The sequence below is a fragment of the Chiloscyllium plagiosum genome, unplaced genomic scaffold (assembly GCF_037043375.1).
Source record: "Chiloscyllium plagiosum isolate Xiang-an unplaced genomic scaffold, Cpla_swu_hap1 HiC_scaffold_5, whole genome shotgun sequence".
NCBI lineage: Eukaryota > Metazoa > Chordata > Chondrichthyes > Orectolobiformes > Hemiscylliidae > Chiloscyllium > Chiloscyllium plagiosum.
Genome location: NW_028270143.1, coordinates 8404176 through 8426676, shown reverse-complemented (window position 1 = coordinate 8426676; position 22501 = coordinate 8404176). Strand labels below are relative to the sequence as shown.

The 22501-nt window shown below is 39.5% G+C and overlaps 1 long non-coding RNA gene across 4 annotated transcripts; it reads right to left on the bottom strand.

Moving 5' to 3' along the window:
• Positions 1–1723: 1723 nt before the first annotated feature.
• LOC148149868 (uncharacterized) lies at positions 1724–19715 on the bottom strand. 4 transcript variants are annotated; one of them, XR_015757070.1, is made up of 5 exons: positions 19638–19695; positions 19080–19166; positions 18163–18243; positions 6148–6233; positions 1724–5871 (listed from the first exon to the last, which is right to left on the bottom strand). It is a non-coding gene; the product is annotated as an uncharacterized LOC148149868 (long non-coding RNA). The 4 variants fall into 4 exon arrangements; XR_015757072.1 differs by lacking the exon at positions 6148–6233 and having other exon boundaries at positions 19080–19201; positions 19638–19715; XR_015757073.1 differs by lacking the exons at positions 6148–6233; positions 18163–18243 and having other exon boundaries at positions 19080–19201; positions 19638–19715.
• Positions 19716–22501: the final 2786 nt, after the last annotated feature.

Below are 22501 nucleotides of genomic sequence, written 5' to 3'. Positions count from 1 at the left end.
AACCAGTTGGTTTCTCATATGAAAAACTCTCTGCATTCTCTCATTGCAGAAGACAGTCCATAACGCTAAGGAGAGACAGTGAACTGGGACTGGAGGTGCAGCCATGATGGCAGGAATTGGGGTGAAAGAAGATACCCTGGATACTGGCAAGAACGTGGCAATGCGGGGTGTTGGCATTAGAAAGATCGGGTAGTCCAGAAACTTAGTGACAATGTTAGATTTTGCACTGTCATTTGGCACTCAGCTGTCACTCATGTTGAAACAGTGTCACCAATGTCACACTAACTTGGAACTCTATTTAGATTAGAGTGGTGCTGGAAAAGCACAATAGGTCAAGCAGCATCTGAGGAGCAGGAAAATTGACGTTTCGGGCAAAAGTCCTTCATCAGGAATACAGGCAGGGTGCCTGCAGAGTGGAGAGATAAATGAGAGGAACTCTATTTAGCCTACATGAAGCACAACTTACATATTTTATCCCCTACAGATGCATTGCTGAAGTCAGTGCAGGAAACTAGGGAAAAGACCATGGACCCCTCAGAGAAGGACCTGAGGAAATACCATTAAATTACTAATGTAGACCATCCATCAGCATAAAGACAAACACCTTAGTGAGTCCCGAGTCTCAGTGAGCTATGGGAGCAATGATGAGGAGCATATTACGTGAGCAGGAGCAGGTTCTGAACTTTGCATAGGGGTCACAATGGGATTAGTTAAATACTGCAAATATAGTTCCTAGCTGAAACATGCCTAAAAGAGAATGTTGCAAATTGCTTGGCAGAAGTTATATTTCTGTGTGCACCAAAACTCTTCGGAATGTTCTTCCCCTTCTCTTCCTCAAAGAATGTTGATTGCTTTTCACTTTCCTTCGGTATAAGCTCTGCTCCTGTCTGCAGTGCAATGTTGTACAGGGCACGGTGCAACATCACTAGCTGGAAGCCCCTTAACAGGTAATAGTGAATGGTGCCTCCAGATTGGTTAGCAGAACCTCAGTTTGAGTTGGGCAATTGTGGCTTGGTGGTAAGATGATTCCCATTGTACCTCTTTGTTGCCTATGTGATGATATAGAGGTGCCAGTGTTGGACTGGGGTGGTCAAACTAAAAAATCACACAACACCAAGTTATAGTCCAAAGGGTTTATTTGGAAGCACAAGCTTTCAGAGCACTGCTCATTTGTCAGCTAGGTAGTGGGGCAGAATCATAGGACACAGAATGTATAGTGAAAGATCAAAGTGTCATTCAACTCGTGTGATGTATTGAACAAACCTGGATTGCTGTTAAGTCTTTAGTTACTTAGAATAGGGTTGCAGGTCTCAATTCATTAATATGTAAATCACAGAACTTCTTTCAAGTCACAGTCATGAGATAACTTAAGGTTTTATTTTTAAAAATGACACCCCAGCTCACTCAATGCATTAAAAGTGTGAGGTGAGAGTCTGTCTGTATCTCTACCTTGAGTCAGAATGGTTCTATTTCCAAAATAGGAATTTATAAAATGTCACATGGACTGACTGCCTACAGATTGTGTGCTTATTGAACAAAATTGAATGTATCTGCAAATGCAAATTCACCCCATTGACTTGTGAGAGAGAGAGGGAGAGAGAGAAAGAGAGCGAGAGAGAGAGTGTGTGTGAGAGAGAGAGGGAGAGTGTGTGTGTGTTGTACACGAGTGTGACAGAGCATAGGGTGTACGTGTATGAGTGTGTGTGCGTGTATCTGAGGGAGACTGTGTGTATGAGAGAGAGTCTGTGTGAGTGAGTGTGATCATATGCAAGAGTGTGTCTATGTGTGTTTGTGTGTGAGTGCATGTGTGAGAGATTATAGTGCAGTGGGGTCACCTGTAGTGTAACATGAACCCAAGTTCTCGGTTAAGACCATCCCCATGGGTACTGAACTTAGCTATCAGCCTCTGCTTGGCAACTCTGTGTTGTTATGTGTCCCGAAGTCCACTTTGGAGGACGGTCAGCTGAAGATCTATGGCTGAATGTTCTTGACTACTGAAGTGTTCCCCAACTGGGAGGAAACATCTCTGTCTGGCAATTGTTGTGCAGTGTCCATTCAGCCATTGTCATTGCGTCTGCTTGGCCTCGCCAATGTACCATGCCTCAGGGCATCCTTGCCTGCAGCGTATGAGATAGACAATGTTGGCCAAGTCACATGAGTATACATGGTTGCATACATGGTAGGTGGTGTCCCCACGTGTAATCGTTGCATCCAATGTCAACATTCTGACATGTCTTGCAGTGGTTGCCATGAGAGGATTGTATGATGTTGTGGTTGATGTTATCCTGAAGGCTGGGCAGTTTGCTGTGAACAATGGTCTGTTAAAGGTTTGGCGATTGTTTAAAGTGGACACAAGGGAAGATCTTGGTGTGGTGCTCATCCTCCTCAATAATGTGTTGCAGGCTGCGATAAACATGGCATAGTTTCTCTGCTCCTGGAAGTACTGGAAGTTGAAGGAGGCTGTCTGTCTCCTGAGGAGGTCACTACAGTTTCTTGCTACGGCACGTCGGAACTGACAATTGATGAGTTGAGCATTGTATCCTGTTCTTTTGAAGGCATCCTTCAGCACCTTCAAGTGTCCATTGCGTTCCTCCTCATCTGAACAGATCTTCTGTATGCATAAGGCTTGTCTGTGGGGATGGCTGTTTTAATATGTTTAGAGTGGAGGCCAGAGAAGTGCAGTATTGTGAGGTTATCCGTGGATTTTCAGTAGAGTGAGGTACTGAGGTGCCTGTCCTTGATAGAGATGCGTGTGTCCAAGAATGATACTGATTCTGTAGTCTGATCGTGGGATGAAAATTGTTGATAGCACTGCCTATGTGGAGGGGGGAAGTTCCTGATTAATTCCCCAGGAGCCACACACTTAGGCAAGAACTGAAGATGCTGGAAATCTAAAATAAAAACAGAGTGCTGGAGAAGCTTAGCAATTCTGGCAGTACCTGTAGAGAGAAAAGGAGGCTAGAGAACTCAAGGAAATAAATATTGATGTCTTGAAAACAGTCCACATTACAGAAGAGGAAGTGTTGGAGGTCTGAAAAAAACATAAAGGTGGATAAATCTCAAGAATCTGATCATGTGTACCCCAAGACATTGTAGGAAGTTCGGGAAGAAATTGTGGTGCCCCTTGCAGAGTTACTTATATCAACTATAGCCATGGGGAGGGGCCAGAGAACTGCACCAGGGTGACTCATGTTATGCCTTTATTTAAGAAAGGCTGTAAGAAGGAGCCTCGGAACTAAGATCTGTGAGTCTGCTGTCAGTGGTGGACAAGTTGTAGGAGGGGAGTTTGAGAAATAGGATTTACATGCACTTGGAGAGGCAAGGACTTGTTAGGAATAAGTCTGCTTTGTGAGTGGGAGGTCATGTTTCAAAAACTTGATTGAGTTTTTGAGGGCATAACCAAAAAGATCAATGATGGCAGAATAGTACATGGACTTTAATAAAGCATTTGACAAGGTTCTGCATGGCAAATTAATCAATAAAGTTAGATCACATGGGATTCAGACAGGCTTGCCAATTGAACACAAACTTGGCTTTTCGGTTGGAGACAGAGGATGGTGGTAGAAGGTTGTTTTTCACACTGCTGGCCTGTGACTAGTCGTGTTCCACTGGGACCAGCACTGCATCCATTTTTGATTGTCATTTATATAAACAATTTGGATGAGAATTTAGGGGGCATGATTAATACATTTGCAATTGATACCAAAATTGATGTTACAGTTTGCAGTGAAGAAGATTATCTAAGATTTCAAAGAGATCTTGATCAATTGGGCCAATGGGCTGAGGAGGGACAGATGGAATTTACTTTGGACAAATGTGAGGTCCTGGAATTTGGTAAAACTATTTTGGGTAGGGCTTACACAGCTAATAGTAAGGCCTGGGGAGTACTGTTGAACAGAAAGATCCAGGGACTCTTTGAAAGTTGTGGACAGGTAAACAGGGTGGTTAAGTAGGCATTTAGCATGATTGCCTTCATTACTCACACCATTGAATATAAGAGTTAAGACATCATGGTAAAGTTGTACAGGACAATGGTGAGGCCACTTTTGAAGTACTGTGTGCGATTCTGATTGCCCTGCTATAGGAGTGAATTGAATTGAATTAGTTTTGTTGTCACATGCAGTCAAATGAGTACAGTGAAAAATTTATAAGTCACCACTTACAGCACCATCTTAGGTATAAAGTTACCTAGGTACAATCTTTAGTTACAAAATAGAGAAATGAAGAAATAAAACTTACATCACAGCCATTCACGGTATGACCACAGGTAAAAAAAACAAGAAGCAAAGTAAAAAAGACAAGCATCACAGTCTCTCTCCAAAGACAGAAAATCACAAGGGGCTTCCACGTGGTCTGGCTGCTGGCTACTGCCATACTGCGCGCTAGGCCACCACCTCAACTCCTCACTAGGCCATTACCCAGAACTCTGCACTGGGCCACTGGCATCCCTGCTCCGGCTGCTGGTCGCTGGCATCCCCGTGTTGGCTGCTGGACACCGGCATCACCTCTCTGGTCGCTGGTGGTCCTGCTTCAGGCTGCCAACGTCTCCGCCGACTGCCCACCCAGCTTCAGAGGCCGGGAGTCAAAGGCCAGGTCTGGGTGTCTGAGGCCAAGAGAAGGGAGGTGAGAGGGAGGGAAAAAAAGCAAAGAAGAAAAAGAATGGGTGGAGCAGATGGGCTCTGGCTGGGGCTTCCTACTCCATCGCAATCTTACCGGAAGGGTATTATTAAATTGGGGAAGATTCAGAAAAATGTACCAGGAGGTTGCTGGGAATGGAAGGATTGAGTTCTAAGGATAGACTAGATAGGCTGGGACTTTTCTCACTGGAACATAGGTGATTGAGGGGTGACCTTATAGAGATTTATAAAATCACGAGGGACATAGATAAGGTGATTAGCAAAGGTATTTTTTCCCTCCAGTGTACGAGTTCAAAAATAGGAGATATACTTCTACAGTGAGAGGGGAAAGCTTTAAAAGAAACCTGAGGGGCAAGTTTTTCACACAGAGGGTGGTTTGTATGTAGAATGAACTGCCAGAGGAAATAATAAATGTGGGTACAATTGCAAAATGTAAAAGACATTTGGATAGATACATAAATAGTTGGCATGGACTAATTGTACAGAAGGTTCTGTTTCCATGCTGTATGGTTCTATGTTTCTATGACTCTATAGGTCAAGTCATCCTTCATCTGAACTGGCAATAGTTGGTGAAGGGTAGTATTTATGCTGATAATAGGGTGGAGTGAGTGAAAAGAGTACCTGGGAACAATCTCTCTGTACATCCAGTCATATCCAGTGAATGTTTAGATTCTTGTAGAAGTTGCTTATTGTAAAACATTTATTTGGAAATAACCTCCTTTCGATCAGGATGTTACATTCTTTCCTCTTTCACCACAGATACAGATTAAAACTGTTGCAGTTATTAATGACCTATTGATAACATCCTGCCTAGGCTACATAGCTGATAATTTTGACCAAATAATCTCCACCTCTTGAATAACTGGGTTTAGGAAAATCCAAATTTCACCCTTTTCTGATCACTGATTATAACATGATGCTTTTCCTCAATTCCCAGTCATGCAATGTTTTTCTTCACAAATCAAATATTTTTGTTTTGTTTCCACTTTCATATTTTAAGAAATAATCATCTCAATCAATCACAATCAATTAGTCCCCAACAAACCCAGGCATTAAACAAAGAAAATCTCAAGTTAGTAAAACTGTCTAGCAGAATGTTTGAGTTCGTATGAATCTTTTCAAGTGATTTTTTTTTTTCAATTTTCATTGATGAAAATTGTACCTCCCTTTCTTTAACACCAATTAATTCAGTTGTTGTCAAGTAGCTTTCCTTTTTTCCAGATTCTGCTGCATTCTGCAAAGTAATGGAAGAAATGCATGGGATTAGTTTTGAGTCTGTGCTGCCGGTGCTTTTGCTAACTTGCCGCCTAGTCACCAACAACACAAATAGACAATTCAAACACATTCATCCCAAAGAATAGCTTTTTTGTTGACTTCAAGGAACAAAGTTTTTCTGTCTAAGCAGTTTGAACGGATCTTGCACAGCTGCCAAAATCAAAAGCCGCAATTATGACTCTTAGACATCTCTCTACGCTCAAAGACTGCAACTGCATAAGTACTTATCTCTTACTGCTTGAATTGTGGAATTTTTTTCACATTATCCCCATGATAGATTCCATAGTGGTGACAGTCAAAGCAAAGTGGAAAAATACTTTTCTGGAAAACAAATCAAAAGAAAATTGCAAACACTGGATGATGTCAGCACATTCCACGCCAGAGCTTCTTAAAAGACTCCTTTTCCCTCAGTCTAGGATGCCCATTTACCATGGATGCAACCAGGACCTTCTGATAGGCCCCTCCTATTTCTCTTTTCTTCTCTCACTCTTTACCCATTTCTCTTACACTGTTTTCGACTCTCTATGTGCTGTTTTATCTTTGATTATTTCCAATTTTGCTGGAGGATTGCAGATCAAACATTAACTTGCATGCTCTCCCCACACATGCTGTTCTTTTCTTTGGCTCCACTTTTTATTTAAAATACTTCTCTGCACTTGAAGTGCATGATCGCTGCCAAATTAAGTTGGTTTAGGCGCTGGGAATTGCACAATACTAATTGAAACAGCCTATAATCCTTATTATTATGTATCTAGCAATAGACATTTATCACATTTCCTCATACAAAATAAACTTTTTGATTATTATTATCACAACCACGTTTCCAAAGTTTTATTTGCAATGTTCCAGGTATATAAACACCATTAAATATCTTGTATGTCATAGCATCTGTCATGTGCAGACATGCATACTAATGTAATCAAATGATCCAACAATTAATTATGCTGTTGCACTTTGTTTTGGTAACATCACACCCTGCATATGCATATAGAAGATAGTAGAGACTGATCTGTGGCAACAGGAGGTGCAGGTACAGTCATAACACTGAAAACATTTGGATAGGCACATGATTAGGCAAGATTTAGAGGGATTTGGGCCACATGTAGGCAAATGGGAGTAGTTTAGTTTGAGAAACATGGTCGGCATGGTCTAGTTGGACTGAAGGGTTTATTTCTGTGCTGTATGACTTTATCACTCTAAAAGATGAAACTATGAGACAAGATTATTTGTTCATAAAAGGAAATGGATACAAGTGACAATTGAGAGATACAGATCAATGAGGTTCAACTAAAATCTTAATACTATTACAAAGCAATCTACAATTCTTATCTGCATTATACTTGAAATAGAAGTCTCTCCATCAAGCATAATCCCAGAAAGAAGCAATAGCAGACTCCTGGAATGAGTGCAAAGCTGATGTTGTGTCAAATTGGTTTTAAGAAATGCACACAGAAGAGTCACTTCAGCCAATTTGACAATTTAATGCTCGTGTTGATCTGAAACAGAGTGAATTCACCCACTGCACTCCCAAAATGCTTACATTTTAATTGCAGAAAATGATATTTTCACATGTGACTGCCCATTTTTGCAAAACATTTCTTTACCAAGATTCATTCCCACATAGTCAATAATTTAAATCACCCAATTCTGGATATCAATTTGCAAACACAACCGTAAGAAATGAATTCATAACATTTCTTTAAATAAAGCTTGACAATAGGAGGCACAAGGTCCACAATAAATATACATCTGCTGCCTGGAGGCTTCTCACCATTCAATGTGTGGTGGTTACTGTACAAATGAGCTAATGTTAGTGGAATGCCCTCCCTCATCTGTATCTGCCTCATGAATATGTCCCTTCAAATTTTGCAATTTGCTGTCAATAAGCTTGCCCTCAAAAGCCAAAAAAGCCAGCCTCTCTTGGAGAGTCACAAACCACCTCCACTATCACAATCCCATTTACTTGATATATATTGTTTGAAATAGAAAACACTTGCTAGAACATAAGAAATAAGAGCAGGAGTGGACTTTTTAGCCCCTTGACTCAGCTCTGCCTTTCATTTAGATCATGCTTGGCCTTCTGTCTCAGCAAAGCCTTCCAATAGTATTCCCATCTCCCTAGACTTCCTTAGTATTCAAACATCCACCAATCTCTGAGTTTAGTCTACTTAATGACTGAGCATCCACATTCCTCTGGGATCAGAATTTTAAAGATTCACATCTTACTGAGAGAAGAAATGCATGTGAGTCCTAAAGAGCTGACCTTTTATTCTGAGACTGTGATCTTTAGTTCTGGAGTTGCCAACGAGAAAACATCCCCTTGGTACCTAACCTGTCAAACCCCAAAATAAAAATAATACTTTAAGTGAGGTCACTTCTAAACTCTGGGGAATACAGGTCATGTCCATGCAATCTCTTCTCCTAGAGCAACTTTTTCAACACAGTAATCATTCCAGAACTTCCTACATCCTTTGTAAGATAAGAATATCTTTCCTTAAACAAGAAGACAAAAACTGCGCAAAGTATTGCAGTTATGGTCTCACCAAGTCCCTCCATAATTCGAAGAAAATATCCTTATTCCACTACTCCATTGCCTCTAAAGTAAAGGCTATCATAACATTTGCTTTCCTAATTGCTTGTTAATCTGTATATTAACTTTCTGTGATTCATGTGCAAGGACATAAATCACACTGAGTACTAATATTTTGCTCTCACAATTGAAAGGTTTTCTGCTTTTCTGTTTTCCTTACCATGTGGATAGTTTCCCACATGACACCATTATGTATCCCATTTGCCATATTTTCCCCACCCAATTAACCCTGTCTAAATTAGTTTGCAATAATGTCAGAAAATGTTGGAAATACTCAGTGGATCTGGTATCATAAGCAGAATGGAAAACAGAATTAATATTTCAGGTTTGTGACATTTCATCAGGACTGGGAAAGGTTACAAATGTAATACCTATGAGCTAGTGAAAGTGGGAGTGATAGGAAAAACAATAGGGGTCTGTGGTAAAGCGGAGAACAGATGAGGTTAAATGACAAAGACAAAAGGGAATTGAAATAAGATAAGTAAAGGAAGAAGAAATGTGTCTAGAACAGATGTGAATGGCAGGATCGTGAATGGCTGCCATCCAAATGCAATGTAAAGGAAGGAAGGAAAGGACCAAATAAAAGCCAAAATTAGTTAAGAGGTACAAAGTGTAGTAAGGGCAGAGATAAGAATATTGTTTAACTCATTTGTGCATTAAGAGCATTATGACTGCCCAGTTGAAAGATGAAGTATTCTTCCTCCAGTTTGCACTGGGCTTCATTGAAACACTGAAGCATTCCAAGGGCAGAATGGCAGCGACATGGAGATATTGGGCAGAATCTCTCAGTTCCTGAACTTAGTGGGCATTAACAAGAAAGTTGGAATAATGATATAAGATGGCCAGCAAGGAGCTATCGATGTCAAAAGCCAGAAGTCTGTCTTCTAAGCAAGTGTTGCAAAGCAAGATGAGATTCTTACTGGTGAACAGTGAGAGGCAATCTACATGCATTAGCGTGTATTAGCACCTATTGTTGCCTACTCTCACCTCAGCAATTTACTGTTTCACATTTTCCCACCTATTAGGTAGAAATTGGATGGCAAAAGTTCCTGACATGAACATCAAAGCCATTACCTGACAACTCCAGTTTGCCGTTTGCCCCTCCATCTTGGATACCAAGGCACAATATCTCAGAGGATACTTCATAGATAGTGACTGCATGCAGTTCTCCATCCTTAGCATCCGACACATGCTTGCCCCACTGCATCATCATGGTACATCTCCAATCCACTTCCAAAATGCTTCTGTACTTAAATGCTGCACTTTGAAGTACACTGATGCCTCTTGTTGCAATGCTGCTCAAGGAGGTTTTGCAATGGGAGCCAAAAACCCATCTCATGCTTGCTCAGAACTGCTTGCTCACTTACTCTCTTGGTACTCACTTACTCTGTGCCTCTTTTGATGCTTGCAGCATCCCTTTCTTGCCTTTTTGCACTTTGCCCCGTGGGTGCAATGCTGTAGTTTTATTTTGATCATCTATCCTTAAAGGAATGTGTGAATTCCCTGGATAGCTGTAACTTATCGATATTTAACAAGCTTTTTTGTTCAATTCTCAAGACTGACTTCAGCTTAAAATGCCAATGGTCACATGATTGCAGAAGTTACTTTAATAATCTGCATCCAAATTTTAAATTATTTTATTGACTGGAACTTCATAATATATTAGCATCTGGCAGAGGGACGGTGTATTTATTGTGATAAACAGTTCAGTGTGTGACACTTAAACGCTGTTTTGCCTGCTAAGCGCTAGGATTAATGATGTACCTTGAGCCAGAGAAGAACCTGGAATGGAAGGGAAGCATCTAGTTGTTATGGTCCATATAGATAACAACATCATTGGCAGGACAACGAAAGAAGTTCTGCTGAGAGCATAAATGCAGATAGGAGCTAAACTTAAAAAGTCAAACTGTGAAGTTAATAACCTTTAGATTTTTACCAAACAGCAAAAAGGATCAGAGAGCTAAATGTATGGTTTAAAGTTTGGTGTGAGATAAATGCTGTTTGAATGATGAAACAGCGATGACCGTACTGAAATTCAATGGAGTTGTACTGTTGCCATGGCCTTCACCTGAAACAAGGTAGGGCAAGTTGACCAAATTTGGGCACTGAATACTCAAGGATATTTCGCATCTGTGAAGAATGGAAAGAAAAGGATCTAGATGGCTCTGTTAATAATTGATGACCTCATTGGTTCAATTCCTGTATGGATGAGGTTTCCATGGAGAACTCTCCTTCTCAACCTCTTCCCTCACATGAGACATGGTGACCCTCAAGTTAAACCACCACCAGTTGTCACTGTCTACTGAGTTCTATGGTGTGATAAGAAAATGGCAACTTTATCTTTTTAAGAGATGAGGTCAGTATGCTAATGAGAAATTATCTGGGCTAAGACACCAAGATTTTAAAATGTTTGCGTTAAGATAAGAAATAGATAGGGAAAGATGCTACACTTTGAATGAGTTTATACACACCAAGCAGTATATAAATCAATAAATAATTGTATGCTTGAAAGAAAAGTACAATAATAATTGAGGTTGAGCCAATTTATTGCTGTGAATCTATAGTCGTGTGTAGGCTAGACCAGGTAAGAATGGCAGAATTCCTTCCCTGAAAGATATTAGTACACCAAGTGGGGTTTTGCAATAATGGTTATATTTAGTTAAGCTTTAAATTCCAGATTTTTATTGAGTTGAATTTAGATAACATCATTTGCCCTGGTGGGATTCAAACTTAATCCATAGAACATTAGCCTGGTATTCTGGGTTACATTCTGGTGTCATTTCACCACCATTTATGAATGGTGCAGCCAGAGAGCTATGGTGTCCTCAGAATGCATATACATCACAACACTTTTTTTCTCTTTTAAATCAACCTGTTTGGACATGGTATGACACACTTCTGAGCTAGGTAGCACTGGAACCAAATCCTTCCTGTCAAGAGATAAAGACATTACCACTGTACCACAATAAAACCACCCAAATCATCACATAATGCTGCACTACAGGAAAAAGAGGATGTAACTCAGAAGACAAATGGAATGTTAATCTTCACTGCGATGGGGATGGAATATAAAAGAGAGAAATATTACCTCACCTTTTTGGAGTGTTGATGAGAGCACACACACACACAGTACTCAGCACATTTTTGTTCTTTTACTTAGGGAAGAATAAACATTTGCCTCACTTTTTTTAATGCTTCTTGGAAACCAAGTACACCAGACCTACTAATTCCCTATTATGCATTCTGTTAGGTACACATGCAAAAACTTCTAAGCTCCTAATTTCCTAACTGCCTGTCATTATGTCTCTAACAATAAATTCTGACATTTTCCCACAGCTGATGTAAGGCTTACTGGCTTACAGTATGCTCTTTACTCTCCCTGTCCTTTCTTGAGTAGTAGAATAATATTTCTACCTTCCAATCCATAACAACCATTTGAGAACCTGGGGGTTTCTGGAAGATTGAAATCAATGCAATATCTATGTCTTGTGAAGTTTTAGGGCATAGGGCATCGGGTTTGGAGAATAGATTAGTATTTTATCCCATTAAGTTTGTCTAGTACTAATTCTTTACTAATGCCAATATCCTTAGCTTGCTCATTTTCACTTGACACTGGTTCCTCACTACTTCCAGAATGCTATTTTTTAAAGTCATCTACCATAAAGGCAAGCACAAAGTATTTGGTTAATGTTAGTGTTATTTCTTTGTTCCACCTTCCAATATCGCCTATTTGGGGCAGCACGGTGACTCAGTGGTAAGCACTGCTGCCTCACAGCACCAGGGACCCAGGTTTGATTCCAGTCTTGGGTGACTGTCTGTGTGGAGTTTGTACGTTCTCCCTGTGTCTGCGTGGGTTTCCTCTGGGTGCTCTGGTTTCCTCTCACAGTCCAAAGATGTGCAGGTTAGGTGAATTGGCTATTCTAAATTGTCCATAGTGTTAGGTGCATTAGTCAGAGGGAAATGGGTCTGGGTGGGTTACTCTTCGGAGGGTCAGTGTGGACTTGTTGGGCCGAAGGGCCTGTTTCCACACTGCAGGAAATCTAATCTAATTTCTTTCTCTAAAAGATCCATGCATACTTTTGCTAATCTGCTCCTTTTCGCATACCTTCAAGAGGCTTTTATATTTCCTGTTAGTTTAGTACTCTGTTCTATTGCTCTTCCTTTATTAATTTCTTTGCCATCCTTCCATTGAATTTCAAAATCCTCTCAATCTTCAAGTTTACTATTCTTCTTAGCAAAATTATCAGAACATACCGAGAACTAGAAACAGGAGGAGACAATTCCACCTCTCAAGCCTGTTGCCATGGCTGATCTTATCTTGGCCTCAACTCCACTTTTTTTTCCCCTGCCCTCCACAACACTTCAACCCATTTCTAAATAAAAATCTGTCCAACACCTCCTTAAATTTACTCAATGTCCCAGCATCCACCATAGTCTAGTATACTGAATTCGCAGATTCACAACCCTTAGAGAGAAGTAATTTCTCCTCATCCCTATTTTAAATCTTCCATAGAACATAGAACATAGAAAAATACAACACAGTACAGGCCCTTTGGCCCTCGATGTTGCGCCGATCCAAGCCCACCTAACCTACACTAGCCCACTATCCTCCATATGCCTATCCAATGCCCATTTAAATGCCCATAAAGAGGGACAGTCCACCACTGCTACTGGCAGGGCATTCCATGAACTCACTACTCGCTGTGTAAAGAATCTACCCCTAACATCTGTCCTATACCTACCACCCCTTATTTTAAAGCTATGCCCCCTCGTAATAGCTGACTCCATACGTGGAAAAAGGTTCTCATGGTCAACCCTATCTAAACCCTTAATCATCTTGTACACCTCTATCAAGTCACCCCTAAACCTTCTTTTCTCCAATGAAAACAGCCCCAAGTGCCTCAGCCTTTCCTCATACGATCTTCCTACCATACCAGGCAACATCCTGGTAAACCTCCTCTGCACCCGTTCCAGTGCCTCCACATCCTTCCTATAGTATGGCGACCAAAACTGCACACAATACTCCAGATGCAGCCGCACCAGAGTCTTATACAACTGCAACATGACCTCAGGACTCCGGAACTCAATTCTTCTACCAATAAAAGCCAGCACACCATATGCCTTCTTCACCGCACTATTTACCTGGCTGGCAACTTCAAAGATCTGTGTATATGGACACCAAGATCCCTCTGCTCATCCACACTACCAAGTATCTGACCATTAGCCCAGTACTCCATCTTTTTGTTACTCTTACTAAAGTGAATCACCTCACACTTAGCTACATTGAATTCCATTTGCCACCTTTCTGCCCAGTTCTGCAGCTTATCTATATCCCGCTGTAACCTGACACATCCTTCCTCACTGTCAACAACTCCACCGACTTTCGTATCATCCGCAAACATGCTCACCCAACCTTCTAGCCCCTCCTCCAGGTCATTTATAAAAATGACAAACTGCAATGGTCCCAAAACAGATCCTTGCGGAACACCGCTAGTAACTGCACTCCAAGATGAACCTTTACCATCAACTACTACCCTCTGTCTTCTTCCAGCCAGCCAATTCCTAATCCAAACCTCGAACTCACACTCAATGCCATACCTCCGTATTTTTTGCAGTAGCCTACCATGGGGAACCTTATCAAACGCCTTACTAAAATCCATATACACCACATCTACCGCTTTACCCTCGTCCACCTCCTTAGTCACTTTCTCAAAGAATTCAATAAGGTTTGTGAGGCACGACCTGCCCTTCACAAAACCATGCTGACTATCCTTGATCACATTATTCCTATCCAGATGTTCATAAATCCTATCCCTTACAATTCTCTCTAAGACTTTGCCCACAACAGAAGTGAGACTCACCGGCCTATAGTTACTAGGATTATCCCTACTCCCCTTCTTGAACAAGGGAACCACATTTGCTATCCTCAAATAGGGTTCCGTAGTTCCCTAGTTTGCCATCCCTTATCCAAAAGCTATGGCTTCTCATTCTAGATTTTCCCACATGACAAAATATCCTTTCTATGTCTACTTTGTCAATCCCCTTTAGAATCTTATATGCCTCAATCTGATCTCCTCACATTCTTCTAAATACTTAATAAGATAGGCCTAAACTGCTCAATCTGTCTTTTTGAGACAAACTGCATATCTCTGGAATCAACCTAATGAATCTACTCTGAACCATACGAGTACATCCTTTCTCAAGTAAAGTAACCAAAATTGTATGCAATACCCTAGGTACAAGCTCACTAATGCCTTTACAATTGCTATATATAGCCTCTTACTTTAATCTCTTTAATGTAATAGCTATAATTAGACCAATTTTCCTGAAGGATTTTTATTACCTATACCAATGTATAATCATTGCAAGTTTATAAGTAAACATGTTTTCCATCGCTCATGTACTATAATTGCTTATGATCTATTTTCTCAATCTGCTCAAACTTGGATCATTTATTTTGTTCTGCTTTAAACCCAAGTTTCATACTAAACTATGGTTCTTGCCTTCCCTGTGCAATTCAATCATATTAATATTAGTTCTGAAACTAATTTATAACAAGGCTATAAATTAGACTTCTCTAATTGCACAGAACTAGATCCAAAATAAACTGCTCTCCTATTTGTTCCTTGACTACTGAACAAGGAAATGATCCTAAATGCATTACATTAACGTATATCTCAGAAAATTAAATTACTAAAAATTTGGTCTGCTCAGTATTTTTGAAGATTTAAGTCCTCTGCATTTTCTGCATTTACGTTTTTACATGTAGCTTTGATTTCATGAAGAAAAAGCTCATATTTATGCTGCATCTTTCATACAATAAAAATATCCCCAGATATTATTCAAGAGTGTCATAAAGTAAAATTGACACCAAGCCCCTTAAGGAGAAATTGAGGCAGATGATCAAAGCATTAGTCAAAGAAGTAGGTTTTAAATAATGTCCTAAAGAAAGAAAGGAATTATGAGTAGGTTTAGAAGGAGAACTCCAGAACAAAAAGACTAGGCAACTTAAGTTATAACCACCAATGTTGGATTTGTGGGAAATTAGGGCTGCTCGAGCAGCCAAAATTAGAGGAGATAGATGTCTCGGATTACTGTGAAGCTGAAAAATGTTATAAGAACAGGAAAGGTGAAAACATGGAAGGATTTAAAAACAAGAGTGAAAAACCTTAAAATTTAAAAGTTGTCCAACCAGGATCAAATGTAGGTCAGTATGCACAGCTGATGGGTGAACAGAACTTGATGCAATTTAAGAGTTGAGTGAAAGAGTTCTGGATTTCCTTCAGTTTACGAAGGATGGAATGGAGGATATTGGCCAGGTGCACATCAGAATAGTCATTTTTTTGTGTAACAAAGGTAGTGATGAGTACATCAGAAGCAGATAAGCTGTGCCAGGAACCAAATCAGGCAATATTGCTGACATAGAAATGGGTGGTTAAAGTGATGGAATCCAAAGTTTATTTCAGGTTAGTATAGCACCAAGGTAGTAAACAATTTGGCTCAGTCTCAGCTGGTTTCCTAGGAAATCAATGGTGTTGTGACTAGTGTACAATGTTTGAGCTAGGAACCAAGAATAAGATTTCAGTTTTCCCGATATTTAATTTTTGGAGATTTTTGCTTGTTCAGTCCTGAATGGCAGTCAAAGTCTGACAATTTGAAGAAAGTGGAAAGATCAAGAATGCTGGTGGTGATGTGAAGTTGGGTGCAGGTATTTAATTGTATATATGGAAACTGATGCTGTATTTTTGGATCATATTGCCAATAACAGCAACTTGTATTATATGACATCTTTCTTATAACAAAAACATCTTAAGGGTTTCTTTGGACCAACATAAACAAAAATATGACACCAAGCAAGATAAGGCAATGTTATAGTGAAAGGCCAAAATCTTTGCCAAAGAGGTAGACTTTAAAATAAAACAAAGAACTGTGGATGCCGGAGCTCTGAAACATAAACAAACATTGCTGGTGAAATTCAGCAGGTCTGAGAGCATCTTTGCAGTGGAAAATATGAAAGAGAGGAGGAGGGATTGAGGAAGTGAATTCCAACATAGAATCACGTAGCTAAACATCTTTATCAACACAATAAGACTTGTAGATGAGGATTAGCAAGAGGCTAACCAGGGAGTTTTGGAGGACACCCGAGGTAATGATGTATGAGTGGGATACTACAGCACTGTAGGTTATTCTCTGACTATAATTATGGGTTGACATTAATGGAACCAGATATATTCATTTCAAACCAGCTTGACAACCTGCAGAGATGTCTGAGGTGAATTGTGTGGTCACCCATGTCAAAAAGTGAAAATAGGTCAAGTGAGACAAGCTTGGATGGTTTACCTTTGTCATACTCACTCAAGATATCATTTGTGATTTTCATAAGAGTTGTTTCACCTCTCTGACAGAGGGGGAATAAAAATTGGGTGATTTCCTTATTTCTGCTCTGTCTAATGCTTCAAATTATAAACTACTCCCAGTATTGCTTTCTTCCCCCAATTGTTCATTAGCTGCACCCAAATGGATTCTAAATCTTGACTTCCTGAGCCAGGACTCTCACTCTCAACAGATATTATCCCATATTTTATTCTCAAAGTTACCCCTTCTCCACCTTTTTCTATTTTACATCTTTTGTTTAAGAGCAGGTATTCTGGAGTATTGAATTCTTGCTGGCCACTCCGCAATGCATCTGCAAAATGTTTCTTAAAGATCAATTCTATGTATTCACACCTGTGCTATGAACTCATCTATTTTGTAGTGTGAGCTTTATATATTCATACATATTCACATCTTTAATTTGTTAGTTTTTCCATTATGTATCCATCATCACTAAAATTCGCAAAAGTCCTCAAAGGTCTGTTCAATTTCCAGCCCTTCCTACCACACTGCTTGTTCTTTTTTTAAATCACATTGCTACTTTGCTTCTCTGCACTATGTCTTCAACAATTATTTCATTGCTTACTAATTTATATTTTCCTGAGCTCGCACATCTTTCCTGCATAATTTAAAACTCTATATACAAAACCGACCTCTTGCAGTTTAATTCCAGGTTTTAATTATGCTGAGAAACCAACTTTTTCATAGTTTCCGGCCATATGAACCATTACAAAGAAGTGTAACTTCTCTCAGGTCATTCTTCCAGGGATGTACTAGAAACAGGCTTTAAAGTGCCGTTGAAATATTGGTTGGCATTCACAGAGAAAGCTATTCACAGAAATCTTGTACTTGGATCAAAACTCATACACAGATTAAAGAGAAAAAAATCTTGAGGACGTATGTCATTCACATGCAAACTAAGCATAGTGTTGGAGGGTATGTTTACGATATGACATCATCTTATTTTAAGGGGCACAGTTTGGTTCCAATAATAAAATTTAAGACATCACTGAGATCAATCCTGTTTTTTATAGGACTTTTGGATAATTCTGTTCTATAATTTTAACCTCAGCTGAATAAGTGTTTTGTTGTACGGTAGATATTAGCATATGGCATACGGAGAATTTATCTGTATCTAAATGGCATTCAAACTATCTTAAATCGAATATCAGATGGATTTTTTAAATATTGCTTGGAAATATTTTTAAAGAACCATAAGTTTGAAACATAAAGAAACTAAGTCGGCAAGTGACAGTACAATTCAACATGCCAGAATTTTCCTTTTACCTTAAGTACTATGGGTTTGTACAAGAGCTCATGACTTGTTCTTCTCTGTCTGGTCCTGCATGTACACAATTCTGCGACAAGCTGAAGAGGAGCAAAACACATCTTTTTTTTCAAACAAATTATTTTATAAAAACGCCAGAATAAGTGACTTTGATGTTGCAGGTACTAAACGAGTCAGATTCCAAGTGTAAGCGGCACAATTGCGGTCCAGGCGTCAAACTGCAGCCAGACCGGCAGGTTACAATGTGCAAAGACGTAAGATCGCTCGCCTTCTTACAACGATCTTCCGCAACCCAAAGCGAAACTTTCATTGCTTTTTATAGCAAACAAGTCCCTCAGCCCAAGACAGCGCCCAAACAGGATACGAGAAAGACAATTAGCGAGAATGATCAGACTACCCAGTCGCTTGTAGCAGATTCATAATTACCAGTAACCCTACGTTTTGGAACACATATTTTACAAGTTAAATCTGCATTGTTTGCGGAGGAGTGTATATTTACCTTATAGCTTTCCAAAACAGTGTTGAGACATATAAAAAGCTGACAAGTAATCATTTAAAAGAGCAATCTTATATCAGGTTTGCACTCGATATACGTTTGTTGACAGGTAATGTTTAAGAATGAATCCAGCACGATCTTCGTAAATAATTGATATTCCATTTTAACAAAATATATTGAATTTGCACGATTTGCTTATGAAGGTTTTCCATGTTTTACCATTTTGGCGAAAGGGCGCCGCATAAAACGGAATTGGGCAGAATTATCAGCAGATTGCAGCTTTGGGAAATTGGTATGTGCTAAATATGGTGCATTTACAGGGCCAGGACGATGAGCTTCCTTCTGTGGTGTAACCATTCCATGGTGCCATCCACCGAAGGACAGCGTGCCTCAAGCTGAATGTCACTCGGAGTTTCTTACCTTGTCGCACGGCGATTCCAGCCTGAAATATCGAACATTTTCAAGTCCTATGCTTTGATTGCCTCCAAGCCAGCAAAGCGACTCTTGCTAGAAGGATGAGAATAATGACTCTCTGCGTTCATCTGTATTTATAACAAACTGTTATAAATTACTGCTACCTCTCAAAAATTACAAAATTACCTTCGAAAACTTCAAAGAGAGTTGTACAATTGTAGAAAAGTTTTGATCATGAGGCGTTCCTAACCTAAAGCTGCGACCAATGCATTGTCTTTGAAAGTGCAGATTTTGGACTAGTTGATAAATAGGACTAACCAAACGGTTGCCAGATATAGAATTTTGCTGTGGATTTCCCAAGCCATTTCAAAATAGGCTTGGCTGTTTCTGTTCACGTCAATTGAACGAAATATAATCGAAATTCTTAAAAATTACGTTTTAGCTCGAAACCCGATCTCTCCATTTTGAAGTGAAGGTTTTTGAAAATTTGGTTTGATGCAAGTAAATGGCAGTACTCTCCTGCATTGTGAACTTGTATAAAATAGCGCGGAATACGGTTCATACCATTAACCATTCTGATTATTATCGATTCCGTAGCCCCTCCATACTGCCTGGTATTAACTGTGAGAATTATGCTTAAACTAACGATCAATATCATTGAATTTCGAAATTTTATATTAGTACAACAGGACAAGAGAAAGACAGATCCCTGGTACATACGTAAATGTAGGTCACCATATATGACCATAATGATTAACGGAAAAGTTTAATGAAACACTATGCACCTTCTATTGGTAAATTACAGGAGTTCGGCGATTCTTCCAAACTGTCATATACGTCAGAATAAAAATTGGATACAAATGATTGTGGATTTTGTTTAAATATTTTGGTATTTTGGTTAATACTATGTAAGGTATGGGACAGAAGAAAGAATAAGTGAGTGTGTTAATTTGTAACATGTGGACGGTTTGTTTTGTTAATAATTCCTATGTCTCAGTACTTGACAACTTGTTCCTCTTGAACGTAATAATAAGCTACACTACTGTTGATAAATATAAAATATGAGGTATCACTCGAGAGCTCCTGTTGCATTGCTAACTTCATAGCATGGCCTCTTAGAATGATGAATCGGTCCTTACAATCTGACGTACGTTTGTTTAACCTTATGGGCAAAACTATCAAAAGGTCAAAACTGGGATTGTCCTGCGCGTAGTCTCAGTTAATTATTTCAAAACAAATTGCTGTGCTATGATGTAGATTAATACTGTACTGGCTGTTCAGTTCAAGCCTGTTGTATTTAAAGCAAATTTGTAAATGCAAGAAACGTTTGGAGTTTTCTATTCTACGTTCATGACAACAGCAACTACTGTCTAACTAAATCAATATCAGCCTAAGTTGACAAATATGGAGAATATTTCCAATGAGGCTCACAGAAATTCGCGAACTGCTTTGCCTTACTCTTCACAATGGCAAAGGCAGTTAGAGGTTGTTTCAACTGAAATTTACAAGCGATCTTGTTAATTTCCTGTTCCCAAGAACCTCTTGTGAAACCGCACAGTAGAAAACACATGTACTTGAAATGGTTTCAATAGAAATGTCAACTAGCTTGTTGAAAAGAAAAAAGATTTCTACCAATTTTGTAATGATTTAAGTTGTGCTTTTGATAACTTGATAGTTGGGTATCCTCTGGCTCCTGTTAGATTTATGCTGCACCTTTGCTTTTCGCTTTGCTGCATCTTCCATAGCTATTCATATTGTAGGTAATTAATAATGCACTTCATTAACAGTTCTTCCGCATTCCTTCAATATTTGTCTCGTTGTCTTATGTGTAGATTTCTCTTTAAACGTTTCTTCATTTTGTTAAATTGTTTTTGCTCGCTCATTGTCCTAACGGCGATAAATGATTGAGAGTTGAAGAGCTGATTTGACAATTTTAGCTGGACGTCGTTTACTGGTCTTTACAGCTTAGTTATGTTGCATTCAGGAAAGATCTTTTAAATTAGATCGATTTATTATGAGCGATATTTGCCCTGATTGATCTATTCTATTTGCGGCCTTTGCTGTTAACTCCTTACATAAAGTTACACGGGGTTACATAGACTTCATGCTGAACGTCATCACACTGCAAACACAGAAAACTTCATGCATATTACAAAATTATAGCAAGTGTGAAAACTAGACTGATGCTGAAGATTACGGCGCTGCAATGTGGGGAAATATCTTCCAATCTGAGATGTAAGCGCGCTTGATGATTTTAAGCAAGCTGGTTAGAATGCCGTTGTAAGTTGTTGCTATAAACTCAATGAATACCAAATGATTCAGGGCTGCGTTGCAACTTCCCATCTTTCAGCAAAGTAGATCGTTATATTAAACAATATCAAGTGTCAAAAGTCTCGTTAGACCTGCAATAGTGGCTGACCATTTTTGTCTCCGTTCTGACATAAAACTAAACCCTAGTATCGATTAGGACGTCAATGTTTATAAAGAAGATTACTCAGAACGTGACCTGTCATTAGAATGGGGCAATAAAGCATCATTAAATATTCATTTATTCAGTGATAGAATGAACTTTGACCTCAAACAAGGATAACAATTTGCTTAATACCCTGTACTTTAGTGTGTATTCGGAGAAGGTTTTTTTGTAATTATGCGTAGTTTGCTTACACTGTGTCGCTGGTGCGAGGGATTTGTCTGGAGTTTGTCGCTGGGGCTCACCCCGAGCGAAAACGGGAGGGCTAATTTGAAAATGACCCAACTCTGAATTAATTTCGGCCTGAACTTTCAGTGAACTGGAGATTAAACAAGGCTGAGCAGGCCGAGTGGAACAGTTTCTTTAGCTATGGGGTTTTCAGTCAGCCTTTCACACTGAGTAAATATTGATCAGCTTTAATCTGATTGCCCTGGAGGAAAATGCAGGATCTCTGCATTGGAAAAGGTAAATTCAAGAGGGTGGACATTTAAATGGATGAGGGTTGTGGTCTGGGGATGGTCCTGCTCGTCTCCGATTCCTTTTTAAAAAATAGTTTCCGAAGAAAACTATTAGGAATCGATGCTGCAGAAGAGGTGACTTAATGTAGAAATAATGAGAGTGTCTTCGGGAGGCAATAACATGATGACATCTGGTACAGGGGAGATAATCGCAGAATTGTTACTGTGATGGAGACCATTCAGCCCATCATGCCTACACTGGCTGGCGGAGCCAAATCATCACAGCATATAAGATCGAACCCATCCCACATTTAATGTTGGATGTTATGACTGAAATCTCCCTGCGGTGCTTTCTGAAAACCAATTCCATGTCAGTTTAAAATATTTGAAAGCGCATTAAAGTCTGCTATTCCTTTGCCAGCAAATCATGGCATTTGGGTTAAGTTAGCTCCTGAGTACTGGGCATCTTTAAGCTTCCGCGTTGCGGTCTAACTTTCTGT